Source organism: Erinaceus europaeus, chromosome 4 (assembly GCF_950295315.1).
Source record: "Erinaceus europaeus chromosome 4, mEriEur2.1, whole genome shotgun sequence".
NCBI lineage: Eukaryota > Metazoa > Chordata > Mammalia > Eulipotyphla > Erinaceidae > Erinaceus > Erinaceus europaeus.
In genome coordinates this window covers 119,212,773-119,231,879 of record NC_080165.1, presented here as the reverse complement: position 1 = coordinate 119,231,879, position 19,107 = coordinate 119,212,773, and the positions used below count along the sequence as shown (strand labels likewise).

The 19,107-nt window shown below is 36.7% G+C and overlaps 1 protein-coding gene and 1 long non-coding RNA gene across 2 annotated transcripts in view; both read right to left on the bottom strand.

Moving 5' to 3' along the window:
* The window catches only part of MOXD1 (monooxygenase DBH like 1), a 93,696-nt gene that overhangs the window by 32,206 nt on the left and 42,383 nt on the right, over positions 1-19,107 (bottom strand). The gene's annotated exons all lie outside the window — the stretch shown is intronic.
* On the bottom strand, positions 210-12,305 carry LOC132538141 (uncharacterized). Its single transcript, XR_009549580.1, has 2 exons — positions 12,196-12,305; positions 210-314 (listed from the first exon to the last, which is right to left on the bottom strand). It is a non-coding gene; the product is annotated as an uncharacterized LOC132538141 (long non-coding RNA).

The window sequence follows — 19,107 nt, the reverse complement described above, 5'->3', positions numbered from 1 at the left end:
ACCTCGTTAAGCACTCACATTACAGTGTGCAAGGACCCAGGTTCTAGCCCCTGTCCCCAACTGCAGGGGGAAAGCTTCACAGGTGGTGAAGCAGTGCTGCAGGTGTCTCTCTCCTTCTATTATCTCCCCTCCCCTCTCAATTTCTGTCTCTATTTAATAAATAAATTAATTGATATAAAGGAAATATTTCTTAAAAGAAAGAAAAATGGTTCAGAGAACTCATCCAACAGTTTTATTGATCCATACATGCTCTGCCAGCATCCTGCAATAATACATATGTCAAAGGTATGAATGTATCTGGACATTTGCTAATCCTGTGTAAAGAAAAGAAAAAAACCAGATCAGCATGTGACTTTATACCACTATGTACTTTTTCACTGTGTTAGTATACGGGCTACCATCACAAAATGCATTAGACTGGATACTTACACTACAGATAAAGTCAGAAAAGATAAATATTGCTAACTAAATTGTATTACACATAGTAATGGAATACCATATTCATAAAACAAATGGACAGATTCAAAGTGGAATTTTTTTTCAAGATTTGCTGTTAACTGTAAAAATCAGAGTAGAGAGCGCAATCCCATTGAAACTGAAAACGAAAATAAAAATACACGCAGAGAGAGAGGGATAAAAAGATAAACAGAAGTAGACATGAAAGTATGTGATAAGCCAATTTTAGAAAAATACAAGAAAACAACAATGATGGCTTTTTGGCAAACAGAACCTGAACAGTCAAAATTACAGTCTTTTACTTTTCATTTAACAGTTTTCTACGTTTGAATTTTTTTCTGTGAAAAATACTCATTTAATAATACATTTTTTAAATTTAATTACTTAATACCTAAACTATATGGTCTGCTGTTTCCTGCTTCACAAATTGATAGTAAGAATTACAAGAGACAGGATTAGGAGTATATAGTGGAGACTGTATAACAGTTATGTAAAAACTTTCAGGCCTGAGGCAGCAAAGGTCCCAGATTCAACCTCTTGCAACACCATAAATCAGAGTTGAGAAGTTCTCTGGTCTCTATCTCTTTCTCCCTTTTCCTCTCCCTCTCCCTCCCCCTCTCCCTCTCCTTCTCCCCTCCCACCTCCCCTCCCTCCCCCTCTCCCTCTCTCTCTCTCTTACTAAAAGAAATAAACAGTTAAATAAACCTTTAGAATAAATAACAAAAAGAAGAAATCAGGTTAAGCCCAACACTCACTGTAATGAGGAAGGCTTCAGTGGTGTGGTTATCTCTCTCTTTCTTTGTCCTTCTATCTTAAAATAAATACTAATGAGTTGACCTGATATGGTGAAGCCCCAGTGATAGCAACAGCAAATTACATGAGATATTAGAAAACCTCATTATAATGCTACATATATTCAAAGCATCCATACAATATTAGTTTACCATATCCATTCATAGTATTTAGTGGTATTTTCTTGACAGTTACATAACATTAATGCTATTTTCACAATTATGTAACAGAAAGTTACATAACTTTCTAACAGAAAGTCACCCAAAATCTTTCTTTACCTAATCATGAGTCAGTGTATCATAATTCATTTTAACTCATAGTTTTAGCTTAAAATAGTTATTGGAATAGCAATTGACCAGATGAGTTTGAAGCTAGGTTTCCAGGACAAGTTGTTCCTCTGTAAACTCAATTATTTTCTCTGATCCTTTAAGACATTCAAATAAATAAAAGGTTTTTTTGCCCCCAAATTGTGAAGATTTCTCGGAGAAGAAAACTCTTATTTAACGATGGCAGATGTCACCACTTTTGACTTGACCCCTGATCAGAGACAGCTTCAGCTGGGAGTATCCCAGCAAAAACAAACCTTTCCATGGTTCTGCATCAAACATTTTCTGTTTTTCTGGGTTGTTTTTGGTTTTTTAGTAGGCTTTGAAGTTACGGTTGCTAGCTGATTTTTTTTTAGTGTGTGTGTGTGTGTTTACTATGGTTTAAAGGCCTAATAATTCAGCTCATGAAAAGACAGGACTCAATTACTAACAGATGGTCCTCAATAAAATGCTACACAGCCCCAAACTAGGGAGGAAAATTCATTTGCTCATTTAACCCAAAGCAATTTGCAGTGAAATAAAATAAAATAAAATAAATTCTGCATTAAAAAGAATTTACATTCACATCCTAGTACCTATGTTTACATATAATTTGTAATAATAATAAGTTTGGTAGATTCTAAGTATATAATTTTACTATTTTTAATAATTTAAATGTTGCATTTACTAGAGAAATCAAATAGAGTGAGACTATTTTTCTTTCCCTCTTAAAAGTAGGAAAATAGCAAAAGGCATGTCTTATTTCTTCAGGCAAAATTTAAAGATCAAATATAATTGCTGAGGATACAAATTAATAATATTGCCTCCTGGAGGGAGACACTGCTGATTTTTATCCAGCAGTCTAAAATTAGATTGCATTTCAAATTTAAGTTAAGAAATCTATAGATGAAATTTATTTTATCTTATAAGAAAAAGAGAAACTGACATCAAATATTTTTTCTGAAAGATATCATGTTCCTTAAAGTTGTTAGTAAATACAAGTCTTCAAATTAATGTTTGTTTCATTAAATTCTGTCCCTTTCTAGAAATATCTACAAGTGGTAAAGCTGAACTGTTCATCTCAGCCTTTACATTAGAAAGATATTCAGTGGAGCAATACATTCATAGTTCATTTGTCTCTATCACGAGATAGATTTTTCTGAACACTGTATCCAACTCACCATCACTGACTTGAGTCTATATTGGAGTAATACAACCAACAGATACTCATTAAGTACCACTGACAGGGACCACTGAACATTCATGGATAAGCCAGGATGTTTTATCAGGGAACTCAGGTTTCATTGTTAGTTAAAAAATATATGCTTGGTGGGGCCAGGCGGTGGCATACCTGGTTAAGTGCACGTACTACAGTGTGCAAGGACCTGCGTTCAAGCCCCTGGTCCCCACCTGCAGGGGGAAAGCTTCATAAGTGGTGGGCAGGGTTGCAGGTGTCTCTCTGTCTCTCTCCATCTCTGTCTCCCCTTCCCCTCAATTTCTCTCTGACTCTATCCAATAATAAATAAATAAAGTTTTAAAAAGATTTTTAAAAATATGGACTATGCTAGCAATATTTGCTACCATTTATGAGTATTTTTATATATTCAACTGATAACAGATAAGATTAAGTTTCATTTGATATTTATCTTAACTGTTCCATAATTTGTGATTAACCATTATTACAATTAAGAAATCTAGTCTTTTATACTTAAAAAAGCCAAACAAATAAGTGAAAAGCAGTGGTCGGATTTTATAATTCTGACTCCTCTCTTTGTTCCTCTTTCACTATGTGTTTAAACTTTCTATGCATTATGTATGTTAAATAAATTTTCATTTATTAGGCAATTCTACAAAAAGAGGAAACAACAAAATGAAATATGTCTTGGAGTATGACAGAATTAGCTGGTCTTCTGTGAATCAGTCATCACTCTGGATGGATAAACTAGTTCACAAATTCTCAATAGTATAAAAGCTTTGATTAATCTAGACTTCTCAATTTAAAACTTGCATAGGTATTCCATTCCAGTGTCAGAAATGTTCCAATCTCCTTTCTTGGCAGTAGAAAGAAAACTATAAAACAGCTAATAAATTGAGCTATGGTAGTGATTCCAAAAGAGAATTCCTTATCTTCTCTCCCCCATCAACCATTGCTTCAGTAAATATTTTTTAATCTTAACTTTTAACATCAAATGACTAGCCAAGTGTTTCAACTTCTACCGCCACAGCTCTTCTTTTATTTATTTATATGGCTACTCCTCCCTACAGTGTGCACTTTCTTCTTACATACACTGTCCTAACATGTCCAAACTAAACTTCTGACTCCAATTTTTTGTGTTCTAAACCCTCAAAAGGAAATCATGCCAGATTGTGGAGTCAAGATGGCAGACTAGCAGGACTAGTTTTCATTTGCTTCTAAAAAATACATTGGGAACCCTTCATAGAAAAAGGTTCAGATATCAAGTAGCAAGAACCCTCAACAAAAGAGCAAAATTCAGGGGGGCAGGTGGTAGTCCACCTGGTTGAGTACGTGTGTTATAATTAGCATTAGCACAAGGACCTGGGTTCAACTTCCTATTCTCCACCTGCAGGGGGAAAGTTTTGCAAGTGGTGAAGCAGTATTACAGATTTCTCTGGGTTTTTCTCTCTCTCTGCCACACCCTTCCCCCTCAATTTCTGGCTGTCTCTATCCATAAATAAATGAAGATTAAAATAAAAAAAATAAAGAACAAAATTCAGATTCCATATGGTGATGACACAGAGAGACTCACTAACCAAAGATTTAAAGACATTTCTCTTGTCATACATCAAAAATGACAGCAGCAACAAATGCTGGAGAGGTTATGGGGACAAAGGAATCCTCCTACACTGCTGGTGGGAATGTAAATTGGTCCAACCTCTGTGGAGAGCAGTCTGGAGAACTCTCACAAGGCTAGAAACAGATCTCCTATATGAACCAGTAATTTCTCTCCTAGGGATATATCCTAAGGACTCGATAACACCCAACCAAAAAGATAAGTGTACACCTGTGTTCATAGCAGCACAATTCGTAATAGCTAAAACCTGGAAGCAAACCAGATGCCCAACATCAGATGAAAAAGCTGAGAAAGCAGTGGTATATATACACAATGGAATACTATGCCGCTATTAAGAACAATGAACCCACCTTCTCTGACCCATCTTGGATGGAGCTAGAAGGAATTATGTTAAGCGAGCTAAGTCAGAAAGACAAAGACCCATATAAGATGATCCCACTCATAAACAGAAGTTGAGAAAGAAAAACAGAAAGGGAAACTCAAAGCAGAATCTGACTGAATTTGGAGTAGAATACCAAAGTAAAAATCTCTGGGTAGAGGGTGAGGGTGTATGCTCAGCTTCACTTGGGGGGTGGGGAAGGAGAAGCGAGGATGGGATGGGACACAGTCTTTTGGTGGTAGGAATGGTGTTTATATGCACTCCTATTAACTTGTAGTCATATAAATCACTAATTAATATGAGAGGGGAAAATTGATTGAATGTCTCAAACTTTTTGATGCATAGACTGAGTATATCTTCCTTCAATCTAAGCATTTAAGACTTCAAATTGGAAATCAGATTGAATTTTAACAGTGGGCTCAAATTGTTAATATATTTCTATTAATTACTTGTTCTTTGAAATATTGACTCTTCTAAAAGATTAGACCGAGAAGAACAGAAGCAACTGGTGGCATTACTTTATAAGACAGCTATATATAAATAGCATAAAAGGTCATAAATTATGATGAGGTCTTGTATGATACAGCAAATCTTAACAATGGGATTTTCAAAGTTAACCCAATTACCAAATGATCTGGTTATAGCTATAACTATCTATTGCTCTCTTAAACCCTAAGACAGCAGGAACCTTCCCCTTTCTCTATAAAGCCCATTTTTCTCCCAGTCCTGAAACCTCTAAGGTGAGGCTCACTTTACTGCATGCTTCTCACAATTCATACTAACTGATACTGCATCTGCTTATCCTAACCTTATCAATGCAACAAGTACAATCTCTGCATGCTTTACTTCGGACTGTGTTCAGAGATGTTAGGTGTAGATCTCAAGATGCCTGCCTCCATGGGTGGCCAACACTATATCGTTTCTTCTTCAAAACAGAAGATTCCGGGTGCATCTGGGTGACAAGTCTAGCAGATGGAGACTTGTCTCAAGTGGCCTCCCCCAGGGCTCTGTTCTGGCTCCTATGCTATTTAATATTTACATCAGTGACCTTCCAGAAACTTCTTCAAGGAAGTTCATCTACGCCGATGACATCTGCTGTGCAACTCAGGCATCCAAGTTTGACATCCTCGAGGAAACACTAAAGACATGTCTCTGATATCTGATTACTGTAAAAAATGGCGACTAATCTCTAGCACTGCAAAAACGGTATCATCTGTTTTCCATCTACACCATGCCTCGGCCTCGCGTGAGCTTAATGTGCAGCTTGACAATACGAGAATCCGGCATGAAGCCCAGCCAGTCTATCTTGGCGTTACTCTCGATCGCACTCTGTCATTTCACAAACATCTCATAAAAACTGCAGCAAAGGTGGGCGCGAGGAATAACATCATTGCAAGACTGGCCAGCTCCTCATGGGGCGCTAGCGCTTCCACACTACGATCATCATCTCTGGCATTATGCTATTCCACTGCAGAATACTGTGCCCCAGTATGGTTCCGTAGCCCCCATGTCCACTTGGTCGACTCCAAATTATATTCCTCCATGAGGATAATTTCTGGAACCATCCGTTTCAACCCGGTTCCATGGCTGCCAGTTCTTAGCAACATCGCCCCGCCAGATATTCGTCGGGATGCGGCATCATCTAAGTTAATTTCCCACGTCTAAGCTTGACCGGACCTGCCAATATACGCAGATATCTTCACCCACCCTGTCCAACGCTTGACGTCTCGTCATCCAATCTGGTCTCCTACGCCTACACTGAACTTCTCTGTTCCAGACTCTTGAAAACAGAGTTGGCAGTCAGCTGAGGTAAAGAAATAAATCACAGTGATGAGCTAAAATAGCAGCTTAAGGTAAAAAAAAAAAAAAAAAGACTTTTTTTTTTCTGGAAGATACTGTGTTCCTTAAAGTTTTTAGTGAACTAGGAACAACACTCCTGCAGGCACTGAGATTCTGGTAACAAAATAAATAAAAATCATGCCTGAGGCTCCAAAGTCCCAGGTTCATTCCCCCGCACCACCATAAGCCAGAGCTGAACAGTATAAAAGGATAGAAAACACTGTCTTGAGTAATTAAATTAAAAAAAAATCTTAAACTTAATTTTGGCAGAATTTTCAAACTACAATGCCAAGTGTTCAATCTATAATAAAAACAAATAAAGTTCATAAAATTAATAACTTTCATTCTTCAGATTCTAAGTAAATGAAATACAGTCATGGATCATGTTAAAATTTACAAATAATTGCTCAACAATTTGTTTGGCTTTGTATGTTAACTCTCTTTCAGCCACTGGGTTCCAGATGGCTAGCATGATGTCAACCAGACTTCCCTGGACAGATGACCCCACCAATGTTTCCTGGAGCTCTGCTTCCCCAGAGCCCCAACTTATGAGGGAAAGAGAGAGGCAGGCTGGGAGTATGGATCAACCAGTCAACACCCATGTTCAGCAGGGAAGCAATTACAGAAGCCAGACCTTCCACTTCTGAATCCCACAATGACCTTGGGTCCATACTCCCAGAGGGTTAAAGAATAGGAAAGCTATCAGGGGAGGGGATGGGATATGGAGATCTGGTGGTGGGAACTGTGTGGAGTTGTACTTCTCTTTTTATTTATTTATTTATTTATTTATTTATTTATTTATTTTATTTAAGAAAGGATTAATTAACAAAACCATAAGGTAGGAGGGGTACAACGCCACACAATTCCCACCACCCAATCTCCATATCCCACCCCCTCCCCTGATAGCTTTCCCACTCTCTATCCCTCTGGGAGCATGGACCCAGGGTCATTGAGGGTTGCAGAAGGTAGAAGGAGTTGTACTTCTCTTATCCTACGGTTTTGTTAATGTCTCCTTTTTAAAATAAATTTTAAAAATTAAAAAAACATTAAAAAATTTACAAATACACATGTGATAAACAACTAGTATCCAAAAATAATCTAGAATATTAAAAACTTAGTAATAAAACAAGCATCCACTTTTTTTTTAAATGTAGAAAGATTTGAAGAGGCACTTCACCAATGAAAATACATGACTGAGTCGCTTCACAGGCGGTGAAGCAGGTCTGCAGGTGTCTATCTTTCTCTCCCCCTCTCTGTCTTCCCCTCCTCTCTCCATTTCTCTCTGTCCTATCCAACAACGAATAGTGTCAACAATGGCAATAATAACCACAACAAGGCTACAACAACAAGGGCAACAAAAGGGGGGAAAAAAAAAAAGAAAACGCATGACTAACAAATAAATAAGCACATAAAAGATGTTGAGTGGGGCTGGGTGGTGGCACACACAGTTGAGTACATATGTTACAATGCTCAGGGATCCCAGTTCAAGCCCGTCTCCACCTTCACCAGGCAAGTTTCACAAGCTGTGAAACAGTACTGCAAGTGTCGCTCTTTCTCTTTCCCTATCTCCTCATTCTCTCTCAATTTCTCTCTCTATCCAGTAAATAAATAAAAAATATCTTTAAAAAGTTGAGCATCCTGAGCCTGTACTCCCAGAGGGTTAAAGAATAGGAAAGCTACCAGGGGATGGGATGGGATACGGAGTTCTGGTGGTGGGAATTGTGTGGAACTTATATGGTCTTGTCAGTGTTTCCATTTTATAAATTTTTTTTTTGAAAAAGTTGAACATCCTTGTTCATTTGAGATTGGAAATTAAAATTATAATAAGATACAAATATTAGAATAGCTGAAATTTTTAAGATTATTTCAAGTGTTGATGAGGCTGGATAGCATCTGAATCATTCATACACTATTGTTGACAATACAAAATGGTACAACTAATTTAGAAAACAGTTCGGTAGCTTTTAAAATATATCAGATATTCTGTAGACCACATGATACAGCCACCACCACCACCCCCCATATATTTCCAGAGGAAAAGACATGTATAGACAAAGACATGGCCACAAATGTGAATAGCAACACTAACATTACTCTCAGAATGGAAGAAACAGATATAAATCAACTGAACACATAAGCAAATCATGCTATTTCCATACAATAAGATGATACTCAACAATAAAAGAATGAACTATTAAACTATCTGAACACATAAAAATACAAAAAAATCAAATCACAAAAACAATTATGCTTAGTAAAAGAAACTGTCTAGGCTGGAATTTTATCTTGTGGCAAGAGAAGTAGTATACCAGACTCAAAACAAGATTTCAGATGGCTTGACAGTTTTACTCTCTTATTTGGAACCACGTTATCACTATTTGGACAAGCTCCATCTGTACTTCTAAAGAACAAGATTATGAAGAAGAGTCCACTCCTAGATCAACCAACAAGAAGCATTAAAGAACTTTTTACTCAACCCAAGCTGGTTACACACCTAAGAGAAAATAAATTGATAAAAGAATCACACTCACCCACCTACCCCAGGTTACCCTGTAAACTTACAAATATGTATTTCAGACCTTAAAACTGTGGAATGGTTTAATACACAACATTAGCTAACTGGAACAAATGGTATAAAAAAAAAAACTACTGTATTTAGATAAACTCTGCATAAAGATGAAAGCAAACACACTATTTCCCATATCTAGCAAAATCACTGACCTGTTTATTGAGCTGAACAAAAAGTTGCCAGACAAAAAGAAAAGTGTTGCTTGTCCTCTTTTTTCTACATTAAATTCAAAGCAGTTAACAAAAAAAAGGCTAGAAAGATAGCTAAATGGTGACACTTGTTTTGTTATGTACACAACCCAAACTTGAGCTTATGTACACAACCCAAACAACTGTTGTACTAAAGGATGTTTCACTGCTATGTTTTCCCCTCCTCTTTCTTCTGTATCTCTGTCTGTCTATCTGAAAGAGCTATATCTGAAGCAGTGAAGCCCCAGTGATGACATCCACAATAAGGACAAAAACAACTTAAAATTCACAAATAGTGGTTGAAGTTAGAATAGTTACATCTCTAGAAAGAGTTATTATTTACGATGGGGATTAAGAGCCATTTCCTGGGGGAGTGATAATGTCCCATTTAAAAATCTTGATTTTGATTCAATGAGTTAATTCCTATTAGGAAAATTTAATGCATTGTATATTACTATTGATACATTGTAATACATGCAATTCAATAAAAGAATTTTTTCCTGCAGAAATGGGTCTTCTCACATGCAGATTTCACCACTCCTCAGCTGCCTTCCTATTCAGATAGACAAAGAGGTTCTATAGTACTAAAGCTAATCTAATACCCTGGCACTTTCATATGGTGCTAGGGATTGGAACAGGCCCATAGCAATACACACACTCTACACCCTATCTGGTGAGCTTTCTATTCAGCCTTGAATAAGAGTTTTTTAAAAAAATAAAAAAGACATCATTAAAGGACTCGACAACAAATTTACTGGCAATCAGAAATATTAGCTTTCACTCAGCAGTTAGCAATATATGTGAAAGACTAAAATGTCCAGTACTTAATTTAGAAGGCTATTCTATAGAAATGGAACAACTAATATACTTATATACACTGACAAGAACATTTACTGAAATACTTTCATAGCAGCAAAAGCCACCTTGAATGTGTATCCATACTGTAAAGCTATAGAAAACATGGTTCCAACACAAAAGGGGATTAACTTCTTTTGATTCCCTTCAGTTATCCAAATATTTTGTCCTTTTTTTACATGATAGGGGAATTAATTACATAACTATTACAATGAGTACTATTAAATTTTCACCTAAATAATTTGAATACAATTTTAAAGTATTATATGAATGTCAATCCCAATTTTGCTTAAAAAGAAGGACAAGAAGTTCAAGAAAACTATGTAAAGATAGTGGAGATAATTAATTCCAGGCTATAAAGTATCTAATATACTACACAAAATTCAGTTGGCTATGAGTAAATCTACTTTAGTTTTTCCTTTTTTTTTTTTTTTTAGGAAAGCCAACAGAATCAAAGTGAATTTCCTAGCTGCTCTAAATTACTAGGTAAGTATCTCTGAGTTAATGTGGGGCATTTTCAAAATCTCTGGACATTTTTTTTCATTATAAGTTACTAAAGGGCAGGGTGGTAGTGCACTTGCTTAAGTGCATATATTACTAAGCACAAAGACCCAGGTTTAGCCTCTGTTCCCCACTTGCAAGGTGAGAAGCTTCATGAACAGTAAAGCAATACTGGAGGTGTCTCTCTTACTCTCTCTCTCTCCTTTTCTATCTCCCCCTCCCTCTCAACGTCTCTCTGTTCTATCAAATAAAATAAAGTTGTTTCTAAAAAAAAACTGTTAAAAATGACAGAGGATATAAATCTTAGTTACATATTTACCATGAACTGCTTCATATTTCATAATTTGAAAGAAAAACACAGATAAGTAGCAGCTACCCGAGATTTATTACTTAGACTTGAACAAATGCTTTCTTTTTTTTAAATTTTTTTTATCTTCATTTATTTATTGAATGGAGACATTCAGAAACAGAAAGGGGAAAGAGAGAGAGAGAGTTGGAGACACACACACCTGCAGCCCTGCTCCACCACTTGTGAAGCTTTCCCCCTGAAGGTGGGGGCCAGGGGGCTTGAACCCAGCTCCTGGTGCACTGTAATATGTGTGTTTAACCAGGTGCACAACCACCTGGCCCCTATTACTTAGATTTGAATCCTAGCTTCAGCTCATAAACTGGATAAGTAGGCTTCCTTATTTCACAAGATTTAATTTTCCAATAAGTAAAATGTTGACCAAAAAATAAAAAAAATAAAAAACCAGATGGTATTGTCAGAATAAATGACTTTTCTAAGTTCCCATTGGAAGACTAAATATAAATGTCCTGTGACATTAGGGACGACATCAGATTTTTGCAGATTGATAAACTGATGCTTAGAAAAATTTTACATATGAATGCTTTATCCAGATGCCAAGATCATGAAAATTAAGAGGAAAGCAAGAGGTATACTCAATGACAATTCAAACTATCTAACTAGTGTAATGAAAAGATTTAAGTTCAATTTCTGGAAGGACTAATTTTCTTTGAAGTCCTAATGTTAAAATAAGTTATTATGATTAAAATCAGCAGTTTCATTTATAAAGATGATAAGACTACATTTAACAATTAGGAAAAATACATCTTTGAAGGATAATTCTAGGGCAGAATTTTTTTTTCTATCTTGGGCAATGAATTATCTCTTGGAGTCTTTATTAGGCTAAAATTCAATAAAACAGAAAACTGAATTATACAAACCTCTTATAGAGCAGACCTTTATTGCATGTACTTTAAACTATTAGGAGAACACAATTGAAGAAAAGGACAATAGAAATCCAATAAACTTAACATATAAGTCACCCTACAGTGAATGTAGCTCTGCTAAAAACCTTCCATTTCCACAAGAACTGAAAGGACATCCATCTGTTTTGAGGAACTGCCTGCAACTAACTGTTCTTTAGTGCTGTGCATGTGTGTGTAGTTAAGAGGTAGACTTCATTTCTATTTTGGAAAGTATGATGCAACTTACCAGAGGCTTGACATTAAGAGAAGCTTCATATAGAGGATTCACAATAAAGCTTCACAGTTGCATCATTCATGATAAAATCAGTAACCCAATTTAGGTCTCTAAGGTCATAGTCTACAGTCCCTTTCAATATTTCATACTAAGAACTTTGGTATGGTTAGGACATTATCTAATGAAAAAATGCAGTTGCCCTGACAACACAAAACTGTAGGAATTCTACATTCTAATCTGATATAACTGGACTATGGATTTAAAGCTTAGGCATCATAACAATAAATTAGAATATAATAATAATAAAGCTCAGGCAGCAGCTACCACTTGACTCTATCAGATGTTGATCCTCGCATCAAATATTCTTTGCTACATGTGAACCCAGATCGGACTTCTGCTCAGATCAATGTATAATAAATACTGCAAAATGTCAATTAAAAATATTTATTTTAATGAAAGAGATACTGAGAGAAAGAAGGAGAGAAGGGAAGAAAGGAAAAGGAGGGAAGAAGGGAGGGAGGGAAGGAAGGAAGGAGTGCGGGAGAGAGAAAGAAAGACTACAGTATTGCCTGGCTCTGGCTTATAGTGGCGATGGAAATTGAACCTGGAATCTCAGAGTCTTAGGCATGAAAGCCTTTTTGCATAACCGTACTACTGTCTCCCCAGTCCCATAATGCCAGCATTTAAAGAGTTCTAATTTGCAACGAATGTTTCCACAGATCTAAAAGCATTGTCTTAAATATAAACCAGTAAAATTGTTCATGCATGCTTCCTTTTAAAAATTTTTATATTAATTTATTTATTCCTTTTTGTTGCCCTTGTTGTTTTATTGTTGTAGTTATTGTTGTTGTCACTGATATTGTCGTTGTTGGATAGGACAGAGAGGAATGGAGAGAGGAGCAGAAGGCAGAGAGCAGGAGAGAAAAGGCAGACACCTGCAGACCTCCTTCACCGCCTGTGCAGTGACTCCCCTGCAGGTGGGGAGCAGGAGGCTCGAACCTGGATCCTTAACAAGGTCTTTGAGCTTTGCGCGACGTGCGCTTAACCCACTGTGCTACCACCCGACCCCCATGCATGCTTATTTTTTAAATATACTGTTCTCTTAAGGAATAGTATACAAACAGGAAAATTATTAATGATAGGAAAGTTATTTTAATTCTCAGAGTTTCAGTATCCTTTGATATAAAGGACAGTAAGAGGGGGCGGGCAGTAGTGCAGCGGGTTAAGCACACATGGTGTAAAGCGCAAGGACCAGCTCAAGGATACTGGTTCGAGTCCACCTGTAGGGGGGGTCGCTTCACAAGCAGTGAAGCAGTTCTGCAGGTATCTATCTTTCTCTCCCTCTCTCTGTCTTCCCCTCCTTTCTCCACTTCTCTCTGTCCTATCCAACAACAATGATGTCAACAACAATAATAGTAACCACAACAAAGATAAAACAAGAGTAACGAAAGAGGGAAAAATAGCCTCTAGGAGCCGTGAATTCATGGTGCAGGCACTAAGCCCCAGCAATAACCTAGATGCAAAAAAAAAAAAAAAGACAGTAACCAGTAAGATGATTTTTTTTTAGATTTCATATAAGGACTGATTACTCACAAAGTGTATAGTGATCTCAATAAAAGTTTAATGTCATCAGATAATTTTATTTGGTACCTTAGCATATAAACAGAGAGGTTACTTCATATCCATTCTCACCTGGTGTCCACTTTCTCCCTACCTAAGGTCCACCTACTATGCTCCAAATTATTCCTTCCATGTCACATGAGAAAATACTCAAACTATCACAGTTCTCTCCTTTTTTCTCCTTTCCTTTGTGCCATTACTGCCTGACCTGTATGTTCACTTTCTGGTTTGGGTGGTTTTCCATTATTCAAGCGTTCATCTCATCTTCCTTTGTAAACTAGGGAGATCTTGAGGTGAACGTTTTTTATATTGCCTTATATTTGACAAAAGGCCTTTCAGTGGTGTCCAAAGTGCAGCACTCACTGATTCTTCTTTGTTATTTACTGGATAGAGTAAAGAAATGCTTAGAATTGATTAAGATATATATTGCATTTAGTAGACATCTGACTTCTGAAAACATACCACAAAATGCCTCTTCAATGTTCACAGGATTTCTTCAGGTCAAGCTAAAGACTGATAGTCGAGTAGCATTTACTTACATACTCACTATTAGATGCTTCACATATAACAATCCAGTGAGATTATCTGGTGAAAAGTTCTAACTGGTAACGGAATGCATTTAAAGTCAGAAAGGTGATCTTTAGGATCCAGTTTCTAAGATGGATGCATTACACTATGAACATTAATGCATAGAGCTAGTTTCAATGTGCCTATTTCACAAAAACATAAATCTCCTTCCTTTAATGGAAGAAAATATCCTTTATAATCTGAATGAGTCTGTGTTCAAATGTTATAGTAAAAGTCAGCTGTGGTTTCAGGAAACAGCTGCTGATTTTTTATCTCTACTTCCACAAAGAATTAAGTAATGCACTAAAGAATCATAAATTCTTAAATCTTCTTCATGTGTATATAGTCAATAGTACATTTTATACTAGATGCTTGTTTTATGTATAGCCTTTTACATTTGTTTAATAAAGTCATACACCACTAAACAATAAAAGCATTCATGTTTTATAATGTGAAGGGTATTTTCTAGGTGGTATGAAATATAGTTTAAATATTATCTCCTGGAAAATTTGAATAAACATGAAACAGTGATTCTCAACCAGTTTGTATCAGCATCACTAAGGAACTTTTCCAAATGATAGCAGCAGTCATCACCAACATAAGGGCTTGGAATACAACCCTAAAGATTTTATTCAATGAGTCAAATGTGGACCTTCAGTGATGAAGCAAGGAAAATATGGCTCAATAAAAGAAAATGCAGTCATAATAACTTTGTTATGTTTTCTTCACAAAGCAACTAGATAACTGTACTCCTAGATAGTCTGAATTTTAATGTGATCTCTTCATACAAAATGGACCAAGAAAAGATTTGACATTATAAAGAAATTACTGTACTAACTTTAAAACTTTCATTGATGTACAAAATTCTTTTGATTTATCAGTTTTATAAACAAGTAGTATCACATTTACTAAATGTAAGTTTCCATTAAATATATGTATTTTCCCTAGTTATTAGCAACTCCATTCATAAAAACTATATAACAAGTTAAATTGTTTATAGAAATAATGGATATAGTCTTGTTTTGAGAAATATGTAGTTTCTTTACATTGAAAATACATCAAAATAAAAATGGCAACTTAAATCACACAGAAACACAAATAATTCTCTTTTTTTCTATAACTTCATGGAATTTCTCTGTTTTATACATTCCCAGTTTTGTCAATTCAAATATTTAGCTAACTGTACAATTTTAAGCATTAATAGTCCATTTGGACAATCTGTTATAACATAAAACTGTGACTTATGAATTGTGATATTAACATAACACAATAAATTCAGTCTCTGAGTCCCACTGATGGATGGTTAAATTAGGTTTAATCTGACCAAATCTAGCGTAGGATTAGAACCCATACCCTCAACCTGGTCTTTAACTCATTCTGAGATCTGAACACTTCTACTTCTCTCTTCATTATAGCTCTGTATCTCAGGGAATACTATAGAAATTTGATTACCAAATAAATATGTTAATTTTTTTTCTCATAAGTGCCTTTGCCAAGATCAGACAAGATTGGGTTCAAAGTGGTATGACCATAGAGCTCACAAGTGCCTTTTTATAGGCCATTATGAAAGGGAATAAAATCACTGCCACTATTTTTATATAAGTGCACGGAGGATTATAACTCAGTTTAAGCAGAAGGCTAATGGGCTTGGGTCCCAAGGATATTACAACATAAAATGTGTCCATAAGATTATTAGACCATCTTCTACTAAAAATACTTCCAATGATACTCTAGTATCATTTCTGAGATTCAGCATCCTTTGTTTTTTTTGTGACCACATGCATAATTTTTTTGTGTAATTATCTTAGATCTAATTTTATATAAATGACTTTCTCCCTCTCCACCCCTCTTTTTTTATTAAATAGGAAAGAGAAAAATTGAGAACGGAGAGGAGGTAAAGAGAAAGAGAGACAATTGCAGACCTGCTTCATTACCTGTGAAGCCTCCCAGATTGAGTACACAATAAATACTGCTGGACTGTCAAGCATTCGTTCCTGAGCTTGATACCCCGCATCACATGTTCCAGAGTGATACTTCACTTTTCTCTCTTTCTCCTCTTCTCTCACATAAGCAAATACCAAAAGAAAGAAGGGAGGAAGGAGCAGAAGGAGGAAGCACTAAGGGAGGGAGGGAGGGGCAGGTTCTCAACCATCCACCCTGGTAGCTCACTGGATAAAGTGCTGTTCTTGCAAGCATGGAGTCTGAGTTCCATCTTCAGCATGATCTAAAAAGACTTCCTACATCTCTAAGGAAATCACATAAATCCTCCCTTGTTAAGGATAATTGAAATGCCCTAGTAGTAAAGACAGCAAGCCTCTGTATATTCAAATGCCATTCAATTTAGTCTAAGTTCAAAGTCTCTTCTAACTGCTATCTATGGCGGGTTTACAGCCATATTTAGGTACCCTTGGTTCTATGCATTAACCCTATAGTACTCAAAAGTTGCTTGGATTTTGAAGAGTCTTTGAGTGGATATAAGTATCAGATATCTCTCATATAACTTTCCCCTTTCTTTCTTTCTTTTTGTATTTTTTTCTTTCCTTTTTTTTTTTCTTTGTTAATGCTGGTGTTACTAAGCTTCAGTTTACCAAGCCATTTTTTTTTTCAGGTAGAGAGATAAGGACAGAAGGAGAGAAGGAAAGATAACAGTCACTGAAACTTCGCTCCCACTTGGTGGGGGCCAGGCTTGATCTTGAGTGGTGAACATGACAAACCAGGAGTACCATCCAAGTGGCTATCTTGACTACCCACAACCCATAGTTTTCCTAAGATGATCAATCTGCTTTCAGTTTTGGTTCTATATCACAAACTTTGAGTAATATCTAGCAAATTATTTATGCATCCCAGAACACAATGTCAACACAAAGACAACTAGACCCTGAGCAATGGGTTGAAGAGTCTCTCTCACCTTCCTAACCTTGCCCCATCTCTGATGACACTTTCTGTTCCCAGCCCTGCAGCCCCCTATGTAGGCTGTAACTTCCCTTTGCTCAGGGCCCAGAATTCATTAAGAGCATGAGCTCTTGGAGCCAGTGGTTGTGCACCTAGTTAAGCGCACATGTTAAATGTATAATGACCCGGGTTTGAGCCCCCAGTCACCACCTGCAGAGGGAAAGCTTTGTGAGTGTTGAAACAGTACAGTAGGTGTCTCTCTATTTCCTCCTACCCTCTCGATTTCTGGCTATCTCTACCCAATAATTAAAGATAATTAAAATTAAAAAAATAATAAAGCATTAAGAGTGTGAGCTCTTTTCTGTGGCCTGTTAAACAAACGGTGTTCTCACAGGCTGGGAGTATGGAGTGACTTGCCAACACCCATGTTCAGCAAAGAAGGAATTATAGAAATCAGACTTTCCACCTTCTGCACCCCATAATTATCCTGAGTCCATACTCCCTAACAGATAAAGAATAGGAAAGCTTATTTATTTATTTACTTATTTATTTATTGTTTCCCTTCTTATAGTTGTTACTGTTATTGTTGTTATAGCTGTTGTTGTTATTGAGAATGTGAATTGGTACAGCCTCTGTGGAGAGCAGTCTGGAAAACTCTCACAAGGCTAGACATGGACCTTCCATATGATCCAATAATTCCTCTCCTGGGATTATACCCCAAGGACTCCATAACACCCAACCAAAAAGAGGTGTGTACTCCTATGTTCATAGCAGCACAATTCATAATAGCTAAAACCTGGAAGCAACCCAGGTGCCCAACAACAGATGAGTGGCTGAGAAAGCTGTGGTATATATACACAATGGAATACTATGCAGCTATCAAGAACAATGAACCCACCTTCTCTGACCCATCTTGGACAGAGCTAGAAGGAATTATGTTAAGTGAGCTAAGTCAGAAAGATAAAGATGAGTATGGGATGATCCTACTCATCAACAGACGTTGAGTAAGAAGATCTGAAAGGGAAACTCAAAGCAGGACCTGACCAAATTGTAAGTAGGGCACCAAAGTAAAAACCCTGTGGTGAGGGGTAGGCATGCAGCTTCCTGGGCCAGTGGGGGGTGGGAGTGGGTGGGAGGGATGGGTCACAGTCTTTTGGTGGTGGGAATAGTGTTTATGTACACTCCTAGTAAACTGTAGTCATATAAATCACTAGTTAATATGAGAGGGGGAAATTTAATTGTAAGTCTTGAACTTTTTAAAACACAGACTGAGTCTTTTTAATATATAGGCTGTGTATTTGATATGCGGACTCTCTCAAAAGCCTAGACCAAGTAGATTAGAAGCATCCAATAGCACAGCTATATACAAGATACTGGGTACTGTACAGCAAACCCTAACAAAAGGACTTTTCAAAGTTAACCCAATTACCAAATAATGTAATGATAACATTAACTATCCATTGTCTTTTTGAACCCTAAGACAGCAGGAACCTCACATCTCCACTATAGAGCCTCTACTTCCCCCAGTCTTGGAACCTTTGGATAGGGCCCACTTTCCCGTATGCCTCTCCCAATCCATATCAAATAATACTGCATCGGCCGATCGCAACCTAATCAACACAACAATTGCCACCTCAACATGCTTCACCTCAGACTGTGTCCAGAGACTTCAAGTGTGGAATGACAACCCTTCAGCTTCATTACTCATTCAATACTCCTTTCATAGTATTCTCTAATTCCATACCAGGTGGTTCACTTTCTAACAAAGTCCCAAAACCTAGATATACACCAGTTTCTGGTGTATATGAGAGAGAGCATATGTTCACACGTATCCATAAACTACTG